Source organism: Aotus nancymaae, unplaced genomic scaffold (assembly GCF_030222135.1).
Source record: "Aotus nancymaae isolate 86718 unplaced genomic scaffold, 86718_ANA_hifiasm-v0.15.2.pri h1tg000007l, whole genome shotgun sequence".
Classification (NCBI taxonomy): Eukaryota; Metazoa; Chordata; class Mammalia; order Primates; family Aotidae; genus Aotus; species Aotus nancymaae.
Window position 1 is genome coordinate 59,759,513 of NW_026988418.1, and position 14,420 is coordinate 59,773,932.

The window sequence follows — 14,420 nt, forward strand, 5'->3', positions numbered from 1 at the left end:
ACCAGGACCCGTTTAGAATTAAACAAATTTTACTAGGGGTCTGAAGAAACTCCCTAGACCTCCACAAACAAATTTTATTAGGAACTCTCCAAACCTCCATGATTTAGCAGGAGACAAGATAAGGGTAATCACTCCCAGAACCTGTATCCATCCAGATTAAGTAAATTTACTGAGGCTCTGGAAGAAGATCTTCAGGACTCAGACCTTAGTTATAGATTAGGAGAAGTTACTCACTTACATCTTTAGATGAATGCACACTTACATGTAGACATATAGCTTAGAAGGTATATAAGCTTTGGAAAACTTTGTAATTTTGAGTTGGTCTGGCAATATTTTCCCAGCCTTCTCCCTGAAGCTGGTTACAGAAATAAACTCTCTTCTTTCCCAGTTCATCTGCATCTCATTATTGGGCCATGAGAATAATCAGCCTGGCCCTTGGTTAGGTCCAGGAACACGTCCTGCAGGGAGATGAAACCTCTGTCTGACAAACAAGTGTGAATAGGTTCTGCAACCAGAAGAATCCTGATATACTTAGCTAGATGCCCTAGACTCAGAAATTTCAGGGGAGGTTAGTTGTATTCTTGCTATAAAGGATGACTTTAATGCATTTATAGGTATTATCATTGTCCTCATGCAATCATTAGCATCCAGCTATTAAAATAAGTAGCTCCCCTTGTAATTAAACTTTTTTGGAACCAAACACAAATGGCTTATTTTCAAAATTCAGGTTGGTTTGTTTTGAAAAATACACTTTTATCTCTTGCATCATTGCAATATTTTATTTTGACAGTTCAGGAATTCACTTTGAAACTTTCAAATGACTATCTGCATTAACATATTTCCTAGGCTATGTTAATCAAATTGTGATCTCTTGTTTTTTACATATCTTTTGTCCTCCAGGACCCTCTACAGCAGGCTGCCTTAGCTTAACTACTTTACAAAGGATATCTTTCCTTTTCCATAAATCAAAATAAATACACAGACTGCACTGAGCTACTTCACTCCTTTCATGAATTCCTTAAATCTGTGCCACATATTTCTGGGTTTTTTTTTCTGCCAAAAAGACTAGAGAAAACCAAAAGTAATGAAACAAATAATACCTATGTAAATAACATGATTTTTTTGTTTGCATGCAAGTGTTAGAAGCAAATTTTCAGTGCCATAAAGGAAATAGCACTCGAACATAAATTTTCTCAGCAAGGCAAATTTACTTCTATAGAATGGTGCATCTCATGGATGGAGCAATGATGAGAGCACACCTGAACAGGGGAGGAGAAGGAATTTTTATCCCTGATTCAGGTTACCCTTACTGCTGTGTTGTTCCCCTATTGGCTAGGGTTGGACTGCACAGTCTAATCTAATTCTGATTGGCTATTTTAAAGAGAGCAGGGGTGCAAGCCAGAGTGGCAGGTTGAGCAGTTTCAACAGGAAAGATGGTTATGGAACAGGTAACTAAAGGTGACTCAGGTCAGAGCAGATGATCAGGGGTGACTCAGGATGAAATAGTGACCAGGGTGAGTCAAGACTCTACATATGTGGACTAGGAGGGGGATGTGTAAGTGGGATGTGTGGTTTTGGCAAGAGGAATAGGTACAGGTAACCAGGGAACAGATGTGAACTACTGATTAGAACTGGTGAGAAGATTGTTTACTGAATCTAGGGGCAAGGGGGTAAAGAGAACAAGGAAGTTAAATTTTAAAATGGAGAACAGAAAACAAGAGGGCTGAATATACTGACATACTGATACTTTGAAAAGAAACTTGGAACTCACTGTATGTAACACAAGAGTAATATGTATCATCAGTTATAAAAACTATTAAGAAAATTAATTCAATTATAGGCTGAATAAAGAAAGAATATTTTCTATAATAAGAAAGGTGATTGACAGTTCTCTAGATTTCATTTATCAGTCCAAAGTAGAGCGTTTTCATATGCAATTCAGGACGTCACACCTGAAGAGTGATATTCACAAATTGATCAAGGTCTAGTGTCTAGGAGGCTGATGACATGAAGTGTGTGACATTTTTAAGAATGGTGAGAATACTAAGGCTAGTCAGAAAAGGAAATAAACTGTGGGAACACTGAAGGAGTACAGAAAATTTCATTCTTAAATATGGCCCCCTGGTGTAATGAGTGTTTTAAATTGAAGGCCCTTAGAAATCAACAGATTCTGGAGGAGACTTTTCCCCTATCTACATAAAGACTGGAGAGACCCACCAAAGAGAGCATTGTTTTTCCTTCCACTCCAAGTTATCTCATTATCTATTATAGAAAAGAAGACCAAGAAGGTAATCACACCTGAACAGATGCATTCACAAGATAATGTTCCTCTCTCAGGCTCATTCAGTTTCCAAAGAGAGCCATTTACAAGTTAATCTCTGTTCCTAGACTCATTAATTCTCCCTAGGAATCATTTATTGCCTTTCAACAGAATTATCTGTATTCCCCATCTTCCCTTTCCATTCTGAAATAAAGCTATCTAAGTCTTTGAGCCTCCTTGGGATATTGGTCATTTTTTCTGTGACTCTCCCTGTGTGCACATTAATAAATTTGTATGCCTTTTCTCCAATTAATCTGCCTTTTCTTGGTTAATTTTTTGGCAAACCTTCAGAAGATGAAGTGGAAGTTTTTGTTTGGCTATGACAACATGATTAAGAAGGTCCTGTCAGATGGAAGAGAATAAATACTATTAAGAGTCTTATAGAAAAGATTCATGCATAGTGTAAAGATTTAGACTTCTAGAACATCTTCAATTTATGTTTCAGCTATAATGTTACCAGAAAGGTTTCCCCATCCAGACCCCCAAGAGAGGGTTCTTAAACATTGCTCAAGAAAGAATTCAGGGAAAGTCCACAGAGAAAAGTAAAAGCAAGTTTACTAAGAATGTAAAGGAAAGAATGGCTACTCCATAGGGAGAACAGCAGCTTGGGCTTTTTGGCTTCTTGGCTGAGATAATACTTACAGTTATTTCTTGTTTATAAACTAAACAAGGGGAGGATTATCCATGAGTTTTCTGGGAAAGGGGTGAGCAATTCCTGGAACCAAGTGTTCCTCCCCCTTTTAGACCATATAGGATAACTTCCTGATATTGTTATGGCATTTGTAAACTGTCATGGCACTGTGGGAGTGTCTTTTAACATGCTAATGCATTATAATTAGCATATAATGAGCAGGGAAGATAACCAGTGGTCACTTTCCTTGTCTTATTAGTTTGGGTGGGTTTTGTCAGGCAGACTTGACCAAGCAGTGGATGAAAATGTACACTGACACAGGCTTGCCAGTCACTGCAGCCAGGGGACTTCTGCCAGAGTCAGCAGCAACCACAATAAGCTGGCAATGTTCCTATTTATTTGATACAGATTAAATGACAAAGGTCTCAAGTGAACACCATTAGAGGTTGATTAACAATGCTGACCCCTGAGTAGAGAGCAGTCATGAACCTGCGAATGTTCAAAGGTCGTTGTAGTAAACAAGCTATTTAGATAAACTCAATAAACTCCTCTACTTTCCCTCGTAACCAGCCCTTTTGACCTAGCCCCAAGATAAGAGGATTAGGTTGCCTTCAGTCATAACCTCCTCCTGAGGCTTTTGCAGAACCTTCTGGCCTTCCAAGGAGGTTTGCGTCTTTCTATAATTTTTCCACCACTCTGACCTATCTCCTACATTCTTTACCACAACCTATTTTATCAGCGAGGTCTTTGTGATTTGTATCTTGTGCTGACCTCCTATCTCATTCTGTGACTTTGAATGCCTAGCCTCCTGGGAATGCAGCCTAGCAGGTCTCACCCTCATTTTATCCAGCAACTAGTCAAGATGGAGTTGCTCTGGTTCAAATGCCTCTGACATTTACAAAAGGGTAGCTTTTCAGAGATACTACTGTGTCTGCACTTTCTCAAAATAACCTGCTCAAAATATACAAAAGAAGTATTTTTTGAGATAGTATACTGTGATCTCTTATAGTTATATTTTGATGTGGTGTGTTCTGAGCCCCAGCAGCTCCTAGTTGAGATAGGTCTGCCACATATTATTTATATCATTCTGGGAAAATGTTTAACCTTAGAGAGTCTCTATTTCTTGATCTATTAAAATAGTAATAATCATATTAAGCTGCTATGTTTTGTGAAAATCAGGATAAGGTAAGTATAACCCAAATACTCCAGAGTTATTCAGCCTTCTAAGGTCCTTTACCCTTTCCTTTTGTCAAAGCGTAGTTTTCAAAAGCTAAAAGCATACCTCTCATGCATAGAATGTTCATGTGTCAGAGACCTTTTAAACTCATTAATGATGGAAGCATCAGAATTGTGAAACTTGTTCAAGGAGCCTAGTAGAGATAGAAATATTTATAGTCAGAAAGAAATAATACTAGAATAAGATTGCTAAATTAAGTAACAACACTGGCTAATAATCCACAGACTATAACTTTTGGGAATTATATTTCCTATGGGTAGAAATAGTTTTCATTATTATGAAACAAAATATTTGCATTGCAGTCAGATAAGAATCATTTTCAACATGTTAACTTCCCTGACAGGTTGTAGAATCTCTTAATCAATAGTAAACAGTGTGTGAAACAAGTGTGAATGCCTCCAGAGAAAGAGATAATCCTTGGGTGGACCTACTAGGTGGTGCTCCAGGATGGTACTCACAGGACATGCGGGCATCCTGCTGCCTATTTCCAAGTGTTGATGTTTTTTTGTTAACACTCTAATAAACAAATGGTCTGTTTGACTGTTTGTCAGACTCACAAAAGTCTAGTTCCATTCTCAACATTCAGAAAATATCTCACAAAAGTCTGGTTCCATTCTCAATATTCAGAGGACTCCTGTGGAGCTTAGATTCTTCTGGGCATCATTCTGAATTTCCTGCCTGTGATGGTTAGGTTTATGTGTGAGCCTGGCCAGACTATGGTAACCAGTTAGTCTATCAAACATAAATCTAAGTGTTGCTATTAAGGTATTTTGTAGATGCACAAAATGTAGATGTAGATTGTAACATCTACAATCCATTGAATTTGAGTAAAGGCAACTGCCTAGATAACGTGTGTAGGCCTGATCCAACCACTTGGAAGGCATTAAGGCCTTAAGAACAAAACAGATTTCCTGTAGGGAGAAGTAAATCTGCCTTAAGACTGCAGCATGAGTTCCTGATGGAGGGTTTCTGGTGTCCTGATCTGCCCTATAGATTTTGGATTTACCAGCCTGCACAATTATCTGAATCAATTCCTTGAAATAAATCTCCTAACCCATCTATGTGTGTATGTATATGGATATGTGTATATATATATATATATACACACACACACAGTCATGCACCCCATAATGATGCTTCATTTAATGACAGACTACATATATGGTGGTGGTCCTCTAAGATTACAATACCATCATATTTTCATTGTACCTTTTCTATGTTTAGATACACAAATAGTTACCACTGTGTTACAATTGCCTAGAGTATTCAGTACAATAACATGCAGTACAGGCTTATAGCCTAGGAGCAATAGGCTAAACCATATGGCCTAGATATATAGAAGGCAATTCCATCTAGGTTTGTGTAAGTATCCTCTGTGATGTTCACACAATAATGAAATTGCCTAATGATGCATTTCTCATCATGTATCCTTATTGTTAAGCAATACATGATTTCGTGTGTGTGTGTGTGTGTGTGTGTGTGTGTAACGTGTCTCCTCTCCTACTAGTTCTGTCTCTGAAGAATCCTGACTGATACAATGCCCTTGCTGAATACCCAATACCCTCTTCCCATCCACTTCCTTCACCACTCCCCAATCCCTTACTTCCTGTGACTGCTGTCCTCATCTGCACCAGTTTACTGCATGCATAGATAATACCACATTTTATTAACCCAAAGCTGGATGTGTCACTCACTTTAGCAGATGCTTTGCAGATAATAGAGGATAATACAATAGAGCAGGAAATTGGACTACTGGGTTTCATTGTTCTTCATAGCCATCTGTGAGTAGCACAAAGGGATTTCTCGCTTGTCATAATTTTCTTAATCCCAAATTGTCACTATGTTGGAATCCTTCCTTTTCCCATGTCTGTCTTTCTTAGCTTTTTTCTTAGATCCTGGACCTCTAAACTTCAAGCTCTTCCACCTGACAACAGAAAACTAAAAATTGCCCCTGGGAGGTGGTGACTTACACCTGTAATCCCAGCACTTTGGGAAGCTGAGGTGGGTGGATCACTTAAGCTCAGGAGTTCAAGACCATCTTGGGCAACATGGCAAAACCCTGTCTCTACAAAAAATACAAAAAGTTAGCCAGGTGTGGTGGAATGTGCCTGTAATCTCAGCTATGTGGGAGGCTAAGGTGGAAAGATCATTTGAGCCAGGGAGGTGAAGGCTGCAGTGAGCTGAGATTGGGCCACTGCACTCCAGCTTGGGCAAATCAGAGTGAGACTCTGTATCAAAAGAAAAATAATTAAAATAAAAACAAACTCAAAATTGCTATCAGTTTATTAAACAAAGAAATAAATTTCATGCGGGCAGGAATCTTTGTGTGTTTTACTTCCTGATATATCCCAAGCATGAAGAACAATGGCACACAGTAAGGCACTGCATTCCACAGTTGCAGTTACCCATGGTGAGTCTAAGTCTGAAAATATTAAATAAAAAATTCCAGAAATAAACAATTCACAAGTTTTAGATTGTACACTATTCTTAGTAGTGTGATCAAATCTCACACCATCCTGCTCTGTCCTTGCCCCATCCTGTCCCATCCTGCCTTGAATGTGAGTGATCCCTTTGTCCAGCTTCTCCATGCTGCCTATGCTGCCTGCCCTTTAGTCACTTAGTAGCTGGCTTTGTTATCAGATGGCTTGCTGTGGTATCACAGTGCTTGTGTTTAAGTAACTCTTATTTTACTTAGTAGTGGCCCCAAAATGCAAGAATAATGATGGTAGCTGTAAGGTATATTGCCGAGTCAAAATGAGGAAACTGAGGCCAGTGCGAGAAAATGAGAATCCAATTTATTCAGCTCCTGGGCGAGGTTCTGTGGTCCAGGAAGGGGCCAGAGAAGTCACACTGGGCTTCTCAGGGTGCAGGGTTTTATAGGGAGTGGAGGTAATTGATTGGTCTTTAGGGAAACAAAGAGCAGACAGTTTCATTGGTGAGGGGAAGTTAAGGTGCTGATGGGGCAAGCTGCCATTAGTTGCCAGGCGGGACTACCGGTGGGCTGACCGGCTGGGGAGGTCAATGTTAAGCTGCCATTGGACAAATCTTTGGCGGGCTTTTTAAATTTTGAAGTGGTCGAGTGAGGAATGCAGGAGTGTGTGTGGAGCCTGCATAGAGAGACCAGATAGGAGTGGGTGTGGAGATCCAGCATAGAGAGGCCGGCATGGGGAGAGATAAGTGTGTCAGCATGGAGAGGCTGGCACGGGGAGAGATAAGTGTGTCCATTTAACTCCCGGTGAGGCAGCAGGCCTTACAGTAGCAATTTGGATATGCCAAAGAGAAGCCATAAAGTGCTTTCTTTAAGTAAAAAGGAGAAAGTTCTTCACTTAATAAGGAAAGAAAAAAAAAAAGAAATCCTATACTGAGGTTCCCAGGATCTATGGTAAGAATCAATCTTCTGTTCATGAAATTGTGAAGAAGGAAAAAGAAATTTGTACTAGTTTTGTTGTTGGACTTCAGACTGTAAAAATTACAGCCACAGTGTGTGACAAGTGCTGCATTAAGATGAAAAAGGCATTACATTTGTGAGTGCAAGACATGAACAGAAATGTGTTTCAATTGATGACAATCAGCTTTGGTACTACCTGTGGTTTCAGGCATCCATTGGGGGACATGTCCCCTCCTATAGGAAAAAACTACTGTACTTATTGAATGAATTGGACAAATTAAATGAATGCAAAACTTTCTTCTCTTAATGATTCTCATTCTAGTTTAGTGCCAAATGATCTATTTACATAACTAAAGAAGTCCACGAACAGTCTGTCTAGAATAAAATGTCCCTACCTTTTTCTGAATGGTTGGTAGTACGTAGGTATAATGGTCAGTTTTATGTGTCCATTTAGTTTGGCTACAATCCCCAGTTATCCAAATACTAAGACTGGTATTGCTGTGAAGGTATTTCATAGATGTGACTAAAGTCCATAATCAGTTCACTTTGTAAGAAAAATTATCCCATAGATAATTTGGGTGGGCCTGACTAAATTACTTTAAAGGCTAAAAGAGCAGAGCGGAAGCTTCCCTAAAGAAGAAATTCCACATGTGGACAGCTCCTTAAGCCCGTGTCTAAGAGTTCCAGAGTACTCTCCTGATGGCCTGCCCTGTGGATTTCAGATTTCTCTAGCCAACCCCACAATTGCATAAGCCAATTCCTTGCAATAAGTCTCTTACTATGTATCTTCTACTCATTCTGTTTCTTTTGTTGAGCCCTGATTGATATAGTAAGTGTTGGGTTGGTGGCTGCAGTAATTTTTTTTAAATGATTCTTTTTCCTTTTGTGTCATCACAGCTTTCTCTAGAGAAATAGAACCAACAGGATATCTAAATGGTAGATAGATAGATAGATAGATTGATAGATTGATAATAGATGGCTAGATAGACAGGAGGAGAGTTATTATGAGAATGGGCTCACATGATTATGGAGGCTGAGAAGTCCCATGACATGCTGTTTGCAAGCTGGTGAATAAGAAAAGCTGGTAGTGTAATTCAGTTTGAATTCAAATGCCTAAGAAGTAGGGAAGCTGTAAGTCTCAGTCTTAGTTTGAAGGTTGGAGAACTAAGAGCTCTGATGTCTGAGGGCAGGAGCAGATAGATGTCCCAGCTAAAGAAAAAAGAGAGAGTTCACTCTTCCTCTGCCTTTTTGTTCTACTTTTGCTGTCGATGGATTGGATAATGCCTTCCCACATTGGTGAAGATAATCTCCTTGACTCAGTCTACTGATTCAAATGTTAATCTCTTCTGGAAATGTCCTCACAGACATTTTCAGAAATCATGTTTTACCAGCTATCTCGGCACTTCTTAGCACAGTAAAGTTGACACATACAATTAACCATCACACTTTTTTGTGTTTCAAGATCTTGGCATGATGCCTAATAACATAATGAGCATAATATAAATGGTAGCTGTCATTACTAGTCTAGCACTCAGAGAGAAAACCATCTAATACAGAATTTACTTATATTTTAGAGGTCTTTAAAATTCTAATTATTTATGCCAGAGAAGCTGCCCACACTTAATTAGAGAATGATTAACTAAGGGATAATTCAGATCACTGTTAGCAATCATCTTCAGTCTGACACAAGCCTAACTTTAGAATAAGTTTATTCATTGATAAAATATGCTCAGTTAAGATCCCAGTGGGGCAAGCTATAGCACTGTGTAGTAGACAGCTGTCATTTACAACTGCCCCCATCTTTAAATAGCACACTCCACACTTTGGTATTTTCCACACCGTAAATTTTACTTTCTCGAGTAAGAATTAAAAAATAAATCCTTATATTTCTTAGCCTTTTTGCTGGTGGAGGACAGACATGTGACTTAGATCCTGCAGGTCAGATTTACCTGAGCATGGCTTGGTTTAGAATGAGTGCTAAAAGGCTGGGCCTGGGTAGTGGCAGAGGACGTGTGAGGGTTTGGGATGGTGGTGACAACGACTTCCTCATCACAGTTCTGTGGCTATAAGAGATATTCCTAGAAGTCTGATCTAGAACTTAATGCTGCAGTTCTCCCAACAATTCTGTGAGTTATCCAGTATCTTATGGTAAATTCCTTGCTGTTAAAACTGACAAAAGTGGTTTCTACCAGCGTTACTAAGCACCTTGACTAACACAAATGACTTGGGACATAGAAGATGCTTTACACGACTCTGTTGGATTAATTATATATTTTATATTTAAATGTATTTTGAAATTCTAAGTGTAAATTATGAAAGTTGGTGAAAATTTGTCATGACGATAAATGAGTATTGAGTAAAAAATGTCTCCCTCAACGACTTTCCAGTCTGCTTCCCCAGAGGTCATAATCTTAACAGTTTACCTCCATGACACAAGTTGACCTATGTAACAAACCTGCACATATACCCCTGATTACAATAAAAGTTAAAAAATAATTTAGCGTATATATACATACATACCCCTAATTTTTTTAAAACACAAAAGGAACATACTACACTCTTCTGTAATTTGATTTTTAAAATTTAACTATGTCTTAGATGTTTTTCTAAATCAGTACATATATATCTATCTCACTCTTTTTAATGGCTATAGTAATTTAGTGTATGAATGTGTCTTCATGTATTTAAGCAGGCTCTATTGATAGGCATTTATGTATTTCTAGCTTCCTACTCTTACAGTGTTGCTATCAACACCCTTTATAAGTTGGTATGATGATGTGTCTATGGACACACACACACACACACATACACACACTCATACACTTGCACATTTATGAAAGTTTAGTTTTCCCTCAAAGTGGAATTGCTACATCAAAGGGTGTACACATTTTAAATGTTGATAGGTATTGCCAAATCCCCTTCTAAAAATGTTACTGATACGTGATTTACACTCTCCTCAAGGATTAATGAGCTTTAAACGGTAGCAGCTGGAATTTTGTTTGTTTGATTGTTTTTAGAATTTTGCCTCTTAAACACTGTTTTCTGGGTTTATTTCCTTCCTTAAACAAAAGAGCAGAGGCAAGGGGATGAAAATGAAACAGAACAGGAGTGGACACACGGGCTCAGGGCTAAGGACTGACAAAGTTCAAGGCTCAAGGAAGGAAGTTTGCACTTACAATGTGGTGACCAGGGAGCTCCTCAGACAAGAGGGCAGCATGCACGGGTTGCTTCAAATCATCACATGTAGTGCTACAGACACAATAGACTTAATTCATTGAAATATGTTGGTATACATCACATAGGTGCTGCATAAAAGCAACCTACTCTTACATCACACTTACATATCATATCAGGATGTGGTCTCATATTCAGTAATGTGAACAAAATGAGCTATGCATGTTCCACAACTTTGGTGCAACACCTAAGCCCTGAATTATATGCATGCTACAAACCTTCCCATATCACTCATAGTTTCAAGTTTACCAGCTAGGGTGTACAAACAACATTGTCAATCAAGCTCTGTTGCCTCTTGCTTTTCAGGAAAATGAACTCTCTTCATAATCTTTTCAAGCAGTTCTGACTTCCTCAGGTGTTGCCTGCACATGCTCAGGAGATTAATCCTTTTGTGTACACTGTGGAATCATCTTAGAGCCTCTTCTACTTCTCTGGGTGACTTTGGTGGTGTCTTCTGTGGCTGTCAACACTCAAATAAGCAATTATGCTACTCGTAGATTTATTATAGGAGTAGTGCCTTTGCAGTTGTCTCACCAAAGAATGAAATCTACTTCTCCACCCTTTGAATCTGGGCTGGTTTTGTTGCCTTCTCTGGCCAACAGAATGCCATAGAAGTTAGATCTGAGGCTAAGCCTCAGGAAGCCTCACAAACCTCTCTCTCTTTTTCAGATCCCTGCTTCTATCATGAGAACGAGCCAGTACTGAGCTGCTAGAGGATGAGAGACCATGTGGAGCAGAGCTGAGTCAGTATAGTTAGCCCAGCTGAGCTGCAGACATGTGAGAGAGCATAGCTAAAACCAAGGAAGCTAAAATTGACCCATACCTGAACATAGACCTGAGCCCTGCTGAACTCAGTCAAGACTGGAACTGTCCAGTCAATTCATAAATGTGTAAGTAGAAATAATTGGTTATTGTTTTAAGCCACTGAATTTTAGGGTTGTTAGGTAATGTTATTGTGGCAATAGAGAACTATACATGCTGCCAATGTCCATCAAGACTGCTACAGTGCCATTGGTCTTGCAGCTGTTGGTGCTTTTCTGATATCTATGCTGTGATTGCTATTGAATCAAATCAGATGTGGAAAAAGAGAGGGAGGACCTGCAGAAACCAGTGTAGCTGTACCAAGTACCTCTCTTTGAGTTTGGACTTCAAAAGAATAGTACAATATGCAATTGAGCTAAATAGGACACGTTGACATGATCCTGTGTCAGGAAAGTTAAAACCTCAAATGTACCGAATTGTTAAGAAAAACTACAACAAAAAATTTTTTTAAAATACAAGTTCTATTAAAGCAAGAAAAGAAGCTAATATGCTCCCCATTTGGATCTGATGGTGCAACTTTGAGTAATAGAGAAATAGTGGAGCTCTTTGGATCTTGCTTTGTTTCTGCTTTTCTTGTCCAACGGGATGATGTCCATGCTGAAAATTAACTGTCAAGAAAGGATAATGGGAGTCTTTGGGGAATGACAACATAGTTAGTGAGCACTCATGTGTTCCACATTAGAACTGCCCCCCTGGCCCAGGAAACGGAGAGAAATTGCAAAATGTTAAATATAAACTTTGAAGTATACTTGAGGGTTATTTCTGTGGTCTAAAAAGATTTCCCAGGAATTTATTCTTTTTAACAAATAACACTTTATTAAAATGACACATTTAAAATTCCTGCTCCTGCTTAAGACTTTATGTTTAACTTATACACCTTATTCATGTATTTATGCATTGAAAAATATCAGTTGACAACCTCTGGTCTAGGCACTGGGGATATCAGGAACAAAATAGACAAAATATCTGTGGTTGACCTGTGCACATACTCATAGTATGAAGCTTACATACCAATGGACAGAAGACAGAAAATAAAGTAAACAAACAAATTATATTCTATGTTGGAAGGTGATAATTTCTATAAAAACAATTAAAACAGGGAATGTGGAATGGGATATGTTTTAAAATAGGATGGCAGAGTAGAGCCCACAGAGAAGGTAAATATCTTCAAATATTTTAAACTGCGCTTATGAATTTAATATGCTTGACTTTTTTGAATAAAGTAATTGTCTGAAAAATCTTTTCATTAATCTAATAAACTAAAACAGTACAGTGGCTTCTTAGGATCTCTCAAATGTTGAAAAATGATATAAACATAAAATGTTAACCCAAAATTACAAGCCTAAATCAATTAGTTAATTATACATTTCAGTTTGGAATCACAGACCAATCTCTTAACTTTTAAAGGCCAAGTCTTCTAAAATACCTAAACCAAAGGTACACAAGTATATAAACCCAAAGTGTTACTATTGCAGCCTTGATTCTCTTAAATTCTATACTTGAAGAGAAATTATTCATAGCGTGGATGTTGTGCCAGAGACTAGCATTACATAGATCAGCTGACCTTTAGGGTCCTTTCCAAACTTCAGATTCCATGAGGGTGACCAACAGCCATGTCTGGGAACTTGATAGCAGAGCAAGTGCTACTGGGGTTTAGGGGTGGCCCTGGTCTGAGAAATGGTGAAGATAGACAGCCCAGACAACAAGCAACCAGTAGCAAGGGGCAGAGCAGCAGAGGCAGGATAACAAAGAAATCAGGGTCTTAGAGGATAAATAAAGAGTTGAAAGAATTTGGAGGAACAAAAAGTAAGAGAAGAAAAATGGGTGAGGACAAAAGAACCAAAACCGTGAGTTCAAGTTGCTGAGAGAGCAGCCCACAGAGCATGTGTGTCATTGAGGTCTCTGGGTGGGAACAGTGCCCAGAGTATGAAAGAGCAGAGGAATCAAGAATACAAAAGATTTCTTGAAACAAATGAAAACAGAAACACAACATACTAAAAGCTATGGAATATAGCTAAAGCAATAATCAGAAGGAATTTTATAGCTGCAAGTGCCTACATTAAAAAATAAGAAAAACTTCAAATAAACAACCCAATAATGTATTGTTATTAGAGCTAGAAAAGCAAGAGCAAAACAAACTCAAAGTTATTAGAAGAAAAGAAATAATAAAGATTGGAGCAGAAATAAATGAAATTGAAACAAAGAAAAACCATACAAAATATTTACCATATGAAAAGTTGGTTTTCTGAAAAGATTTAAAAATCTGACAAACTTTTACCCAGATTAAGAAAAAAAGACAGAAGACCTAAATAAAATCAGAGATGAAACAGGAGACAATACCACAGAAATTCAAAGGATCATTAGAGGCTACTATGGGCAACTATATGCCAGTAAATTGGAAAACTTGAAAGAAATGGTTAAATTCCTAGACACACACAAACTACTAGATTGACTTATGAAGAAATCCAAAACATGAACAGACCAATAATTAATAATGAGCTGGAAGACATCATAAAAAAAGTCTCCCAGCAAAGAAAAGCCTGGGACCTGATGTCTTCACTGCTGAATTCTATTAAACATTTAAAAAAGAACTAATATCAATTCTACTCAAACTATTCTAGAAAATAAAGGATGAGGGAATACTTCCAAACTCATTCTACGAGGCCAGTATTACCTTGATACCAAAACCAGACAAAGACACAACCAAAAAAGAAAACCTCAGGCCAGTATCGCTGAAGAACATTGATATAAAAATCCTCAACAAAATACTAGTAAACTGAATTCAACA

General features: G+C 38.2%; 1 long non-coding RNA gene across 2 annotated transcripts in view; it reads left to right on the forward strand.

The window, feature by feature from the left end:
• Positions 1 to 14,420, forward strand: part of LOC105727015 (uncharacterized) — a 176,251-nt gene that overhangs the window by 144,803 nt on the left and 17,028 nt on the right. For both annotated transcript variants that reach the window (XR_010341235.1, XR_010341236.1), the window contains exon 2: positions 11,480 to 11,700. This is a non-coding gene — a long non-coding RNA (uncharacterized LOC105727015). The remainder of the gene's footprint in view (positions 1 to 11,479; positions 11,701 to 14,420) is intronic.